Consider the following 7,674-nt stretch of genomic DNA (forward strand, 5'->3'; position numbering starts at 1 on the left):
AGGCCCGCGATGGAAACTAATACGATAACATGACTAAACGAACGAACATAATGCTACTCATACTATTACCATTACTGAACTATACACTGTGAACTCGCTCAACTAGTTGTTGACTCTCTGCTGCATGCCTTGCAGGTCGTTGATATATGGAGCTTGCACAAGGAGGAGCAGGTCGTTGTGGGCATGGATCAAGAATGCTTAATTAAACACTTATGACATTTTATACATTATTATTTATGTTGGGTTTATTTACATGCTTCCGCTACTTAAATAAAGTTTGGTTTGTTTTGAACATCAATCATGTCGTGATGAATCACATTATCTACTTTTAATATTAAATGCTGTGTTCGATATGATTGGTGGCTTGATCCTGGTCAGTCACGCTCCCAAGGCGGTGATACTCCGCGTGTGGATTTTGGGGGTGTGACAGTTTTGATCATATCTCTTCTGATAAGACTTACCCCCATGATAACCACCCGACCAGTTGTTTCGAATGTTATTATAAAAACGTGGTGGATTAACAGGTTTCTTGTAGTATGATTTATCTTTCACAAAATTCATTTTTCTTTTTGTTTGACTCAGATTGTTCACTTCTGACAACTCAACTTCGACTTACTTGAAAACGTTTGTCAATTTGTTCATATTTACATTCTCAATTGGAAACTCAGAATCCGAAAACAACTTATCTGAACCCAACATCTTGTACATGACAAGATTTGATTCTTCATTTAAGTTGTTCTTGGACTTTTGTTTCGGTATGTATTTATCCAAGAAACATCCATCTTCCTTAGTAGTGTCATTATTCGTTTTTAGCACATTTTCAACAACACTTTTTACAACATCATTTTGGACACTGTCGTCATTGGAAGATGTGAACGTGACTTCAATTGAATCTGGAAGTTTCACTTCTCTTTCTTCTCCAATTTCAACCAACCCAGATTGCTTTTTCGTGTAATTTTGGATGACAGGAGGTGGAACTCTATGAAAACCCACCCCAGTTCCATCAGAATAAACATCTTCGCCAGCTTTGTTTTTCTTGATGGGTTTTGGAATAATGTGTTGCAAAACAAAGCTTGCGGAGTTGTAACTATTAAGCTTCAACTGGATTCGCTCATTTTCAATTTCAGCCTCTTGAACTTTAAGTTTCAAATTAGCGATTTCATCCAGTTGTTTGTTGATTGATTCTTCTTTTACTCTAAGCACGACTTTTAGTTGAATGTTTTCTTTATAAGTTTTACCGTTTCGATCATCATTATCTTTCATTGTGGTTTTAAGCTTCTCAAATTTTTCAGTGATTTGACGGTTTTCAAGAACTAACTTTTCATTTTCTTTTCTAATCCTTTCATGATCAGTTTTATCATTTTCAATTTTGTTAGTTAATTCTTTTATCCGTTCAGTTGAAGCTTTAACCATCTTGTCACGATCAAGAATTTGATTCTCAACTTTTTTGACCTTCTCTGTCAGATCCTCAACCTTCTTACCGTTGAGATACGTGACAGTATTACAAAATTTGCATTCTTTGATGCAATTTTTGCAATCAACATTCCCATTCACTATCTTACCTGAATCAGTCGTTGACGTGTTTGAACTGGCCTGGCTTTTAGACTCAGAGACGGATTTAGAATCTACCTCAATCGCCTTAGCTGCCAGCACCATGTCAGCCATCTTTCCGAGATTTTCAGCAGTCAACTCCTGAGTAGTATCAATGATTCCAATATCAACTTTCTTTGACTTCTCTTTCTCTTCTTTCTCTTTCTCATCCCCAATTCCCCACCATTTATTTTGCCAGTAATCATCTTCATCTTTTAACTCTTTGATTATGGCCTCTAGATCAAGAGTGTTGTGATTAATGGAAATGTTTCCATATGGGTTAAGATAACATTCTCTGTCTGGATCCCATCTATTTGCTCTCTTTGCTTCCAAAAAGATACCAGATATTCTGATCATTCTGTTTGTGGCCAACAACCTTCTGTAATTATACTTCTGTTCTTTATTTCTGTTGTCTTTCCACGGAACAGGTTCATTCTTTGCCATGAATGCGTAACCAACCGCATCTTCCTCTGGTAGAACCTCTTCACACCAATCATACCCTTCGTCATCGTAAATTACTGCAAGAGCTCTAGATTTCTCTTTGTTGTCTTCAACCTGCTTCAATCTAGGCGGCTCAGATTTATTCTGGTGATAAATTTCCTTCTTGTAGTAATCCTCTCTGAACGGGTTCTCTGATTCATCAGCATACGCGTTTCTGCACTCTCGCTTGAAGTGACCTTTCTGCTTACACTCGAAGCATGTCACCTTGGACTTGTCAAACCCCAACTTGGTAGATGGTCCACCAATTGACTTCCTGTCGGTTAATTCCATGAAACGCTGAGCTCGACGAACAGCACTGGCGATGCACTATCTTATGTCTATTAGTTCCATTTCTTCAGGATCTATTTGATCATAGTCCTCTTTTGTTAAGTTGGTGTTGCCTATCTTCCCAGCTACAAGACCTTCATAAGATTCTAAGACCGATGCTAGGAAAACCATCCGCTGCTTAGCCGACTCCTCGCTGAAACTCTGAGCATTCTTCATGTCTACAGCGATGTTACAGTGAAACAAGTTCTTTGCATCAGACTGACTTGAGTTTGATGACGACCCACTGTGATAACCACTGTGATATTCACTGCTTTGATTGCTTGGACTTTCTTTGCTTGTTGTAGACACATTCTCAGCAGAAAAGGCAGTTTTGGGAGATGATGTTTTTGGCATCATGCTCTTTGGATAATACAAATCCAAGTTTTGCTGGTACAATGAGTGATTGACTTTGTGTGTCTTCTTCAGTTCTAGCTCGTGACTTTCAAGTCTCTCAATCAATAAATCCACAGTAAGATCTTTCGGCAAGATAGTGTTTTTTAACATGAGAGCATAATATCTCCAATCCATCTCGTCTGGTAATGAATCAAACAATTTGTCAACTAGCTCATCTTCAGGATACTTAATTCCGTGTCTAGCTAGTTCAAGCTTCAGGTGCCCAAACCTCTCGATCATTTTTGAAACTGACTCATTCTTTAAACACCCGAACAAATCAAATTCTTTCCTAAGAAGTTTCTTTTTGTTTTTCACGATTTCAGTACTTCCTAAACATTGCTTTTCTAGTTTTGCCCAGAGGTCTTTAGCACTAGAGTAATCAATCAAAGAGATTATATCTTCACGCACAGATTGAAACAATAATGCCACACATTTCTGCTCAGCCACAAACGACTCTATCTCATCAGATGTTGACAAGGTTTGACCCTCTTTGCCTCCATTATCGTATCCGTTTTTGAGACTCTTCCAACTCGGAAACGGAAAAGCCATCAACCAATCTTCGAATTTCTTTGCCCATCGACTATACTCCTCGATAGCCAGCAACTTCGGTGGTTTGTTGTAAGTTCCAAAAGCACTTTCAACCTCCAAAGCATCCGATAATTTCTTCTTGGCGTTAGGCGGGTTATCATTGTTGTTGCTTGTAGATGAATCATCTCCCGAATTTCCAGCAAATGCGTACATGTCACTAAACGGGTTCAAGAAAATGTCATCCATCTTGAATGTACCTGCAAAATCAGCAAACACTTAGAAAAATTTTCGAAATTTTGAAAAACAGTGACTAAAAAGCGAAATCAGTCTGAATGACCACAAAAGCGAAATCAGTCAATGACTGAAAAGCGAAATCAGCTTTAAGTGACAGATAAGCGAAATATCAATGTGACAGATAAGCGAAATAGCAATGTTCTTAGGAGCGAAAACAGTAGAATGTCTTTATGAGCGAAATCCTTCAATTGTCCGTAAAAGCGAAACCCAATTTTTAACCAATTTTTACCATTTTTAAGCTGTATATTAACCTGATTCTTTCTAGGGTTTGTTAATTGTATGTTTTACACGTTATACTCGAAAATCAGGTCATTTCAACCGTAGGAACTAGTTCAAATCGAAAAAGTATGAGAGAAAGTGAGTAGAAGTAAGAGAATCTGGTAGAATCAAGCTGTAGTAGTATGAACTCCTCGTCCTGAGCTCTGATACCACTTGTTGGACCGGTTGCGACCCAAAATATTCAGTAGAGATCGTTCATCTTTGCGTATAAAGGCGGAATCAATGTACACAAAGTAACAACAGCTTTTCCTCTTTAATTCCTTCTGTATTGATGCTTTCTGAATCGATTTTGACAGAGTTTCGTTACAAAGCATATGACCAGGTTTCGCTCCAAGTTGCAAATGAAGACACACATCAGGGTATTTATAGTTCAGCAGATTTCGCTCATATGGCTGTCCATATAAGCGAAACCTCATGTGTCTATAACAGCGAAACCCCCTCATAACCTCAAGAGCGAAACCCTAATTGTCCTATAAGCGAAATCACCTATCTATTATGTACACATGAGCGAAATAGCATCATTAAACCCTAATTTTGATTTCCAAGCTCTAATCTAACTTATCTTGACCTAAGACTCAATGCATACGTAGTCAACAGACATTCCGTGCACCAACATATATATAATCAAATTTTAACTAAGTTTTTCATGCCTTTTCGTAATTTTCTTATGTTGGTTCTTTTTATCACGACGCTATCGGTTGTAAACTTGTAAAAATATAACCTTATTAGAACTTGAATTCCCAACTTAAACTTAGACAAGTAAGAAAAAAATTGAAAATTTTTGAAAAACAATTTGGGGTGATTAGCGGTTACAATAGAGTTTTGTGTAAGACTTGTTATTAGGACTTGCAAGATTCAAGCTTTTAGCATCCCCCCCCCCACACACACTTTTATTACACATTGTCCTTAATGTGTCCCAAAAATAAGTTTTTAGGTTGATTGAATGTGTAAAATGGTGTTAAAAGCAAAGTTTTATGTTACTGGCATCCTGGACACGGCCCCGTGGTGACCGAGCACGGCCCCGTGTTCAGGTGCCAGTGACAAAAATTAATGAAAAGAAACAGAAGCCTGGACACGGGGGCGTGTTCAGCGAACACGGCCCGTATCCAGTTACCTGAACTGGGCAATTTTCTGCAGAGTGTGCAGCACGGGGCCGTGTTGGGCGGACACGACCCGTGCTGAACTTACTGTAATGAAGAAATTGTCGTTGGATGGCCCTGTTTTCGTGCATGGGGCAATGTTTCTCGTTTCCCTTTTTATCCTTCACCATCCCGAGTGTGTTTTATTCCTGCAAATTAAAATTAAACTAAAAGATTAAACTAAACTAAGGATAGTTCTGCGGAATGCCTCCGTGGTGCGCCACGTTTATAAGGGTCCTTGGCTAGACCCAAAGTGAGGTTATATGTTTTCCGAGCGGGATGTTTTGCATCCCATGTTGCACCGTCGGAGAGCATCATCCAAACTCGAATCAATAACCTTCATGTAATTGACCGGGTCATCGTCCTCTACTCTCTTCCCAACCCCAAACTTCACTTCCTTATCCCCATACTTCAAAGTGAGTGTTCCGTCATTCATGTCTACCACTGCTTGTGCGATGGCTAGAAATGGCCTCCCTAGTATGAGGGGGACTTCGGTGTCTTCTTCCATATCTAGTATGACAAAGTCGACCGGGTAGACGAACTTGTCGACTTTGACCAATAGATTTTCAGCAACACCTTGCGGGTATTTGACGGACCTATCGGCAAGTTGTATACTCATCTTGGTAGGGCTCGTTTTTCCTAGGCCGAGTCGTTTGAACATTGATGCGGGCATGAGGTTAATGTTAGCCCCAATGTCGGCTAGTGCATTACGAATGGGGGATTCCCCGATCGAGCAAGTGTGAAGCTTCCGGGATCAATCTCCTTTTGGGGAAGTTTGTTGAGTACGAGGGCGGAGCATTCTTCGCCTAGGTTAACTAATTACAATGATTCAATTTTCCTTTTTTGAGTGAGGAAGTCCCTCATGAATTTTGAGTATTTAGGCATTTGAGTTAGGACTTCGATGAAAGGAATATTAACATGCAATTGTTTTAGTAGACTTTCGAATTTTGAGAATTGCTCATTAGTCTTTTGACGAATTAACCTATCGGGGTACGGAACCGGAGGAGCGTTGGTGGGCTCTTGAAGTAGAGTAGAAGCCTTCTCTTGTTGGGCGGTGGTGTGCTTTCCTCAGTTAGTGGTGGCAGAGCTTCCACGGGACCCACGGTACGGTTTCTTAATGTTATGAGATGAACTTGTGCTTTTGGGTTTGTTTCGGTATTACTTGGTAACGCGCCTTGTGGTCTCTAGGAAAAATTTTGAGCTAGTTGATTTATTTGTTTTTCAATGTTTTGTATACTAGCTTGTTGATTTCTAAAATTTGATTCCAATTGTTGAAACCGATCCGAGTTTTTCTTTTCAGTGCCGAAGATCAGGCGAGATATAGTATCTTCAAGCCTTTCTCGTCCACCTTGTTGTTGAGGGAAATTTTGTGACTTATTTCTTGGTTGTTGAAAGTTTGTTCGTTGATTTAGACTTTGTTGGTTACTACCATTGCCGGGTTCTCTCCAACTAAGGTTAGGGTGGTTACGCCATCCTTGGTTGTAGGTACCCGTTGGAGGACCCGACGGCCTAGGTCTATTATCAATGTAGTTTACCGACTCGGATTGATCATTTGTTTCTTTCATACAACTCCAATTTTCGTGTGGCCCACCACACCCTTCACAAGCCACAACTGAGACTGTTTTTGTCATTTCTAACTTTTTAATTTTTGAAGAAAGGGCCTCGATTTGGGCTTGTAAAGAAGTGCTTTCATCAACCTTATGGGCGCCCAGGGCAATAGACTTATTGCCTCGGGGAGTGTGCCACTGAAAATTGGTTTGAGCAATTTCCTCGATTTGATTGTATATTTCATGTGGGCGGCGATTACCTAAAAGTCCCCCGGAGCTAGAGTCAAGTGTTTGTCTCGTGTGTGGCAACAACGCATTATAGAAGGTGGATACTTGTTGCCATACCGCAAGACCGTGATGGGGACACTTTCGCAATAGCTCCTTGAACCTTTCCCAAGTTTCATATAAGGATTCCCCATCCTCTTGTGAATATGTATTAATTTCAGTCATTAATTTAGCCGTTTTAGCGGGAGGGAAATACTTATATAGAAATTTTTGGGCTAGTTCATCCCAGGTGTTTACCGAACCAACTGGGAGGGCGTTGAGCCAAGCTTTTGCTCGGTCTTTTAGTGAAAATGGAAACATTCGAAGGCGGATGGCGTCATTTGATGCTCCATTGATCCGAAAGGTATCACATATATCTAAGAAATTAGTAATATGTAGATGGGGATCCTCGTCCGCAAGCCCATGAAAGGTTGCGGAGTTTTGAAGCATTTGTATCAAATATGGCCGAAGTTCGAAGTTGTTGGCTTCAACATTCGGTGCATTAATAGCGGCGCCGAGATTACCTACGGTGGGTCATAGGTAATCCATGAGGGTACATTCGTCCGCCATTGGAAGTGGGTCCCCCGAAACCTTCTCTTGGTTTTTAGCTTTAAGTCTTTTTCTGAGAAAGCGTTCGGGTTCTTCTAGAGGTTCTTTTATGTCTTTATTAGAACTGGAGCTCATACACTACGTAGAAGGTTCAGATGAGGCGTCTTGTTCCAAATCCTGCAATAAAAACAGAAAAGAATGTTGGTCAGAAAGTTCACCACGGCCCCGTGCTCACTGAACATAGCCCGTGGTCGGAGATACAGCGAATTTTTTTCGGATCCCTG

The 7,674-nt window shown here is 40.2% G+C and overlaps 1 non-coding gene across 1 annotated transcript; it reads left to right on the top strand.

Moving 5' to 3' along the window:
* The first annotated feature begins 6,926 nt into the window (after nt 1–6,926).
* On the top strand, nt 6,927–7,033 carry LOC118489421. The gene has a single exon (XR_004887441.1). It is a non-coding gene; the product is annotated as a small nucleolar RNA R71 (small nucleolar RNA).
* Nucleotides 7,034–7,674: the final 641 nt, after the last annotated feature.

The sequence above is a fragment of the Helianthus annuus genome, chromosome 17, assembly GCF_002127325.2.
Source record: "Helianthus annuus cultivar XRQ/B chromosome 17, HanXRQr2.0-SUNRISE, whole genome shotgun sequence".
NCBI lineage: Eukaryota > Viridiplantae > Streptophyta > Magnoliopsida > Asterales > Asteraceae > Helianthus > Helianthus annuus.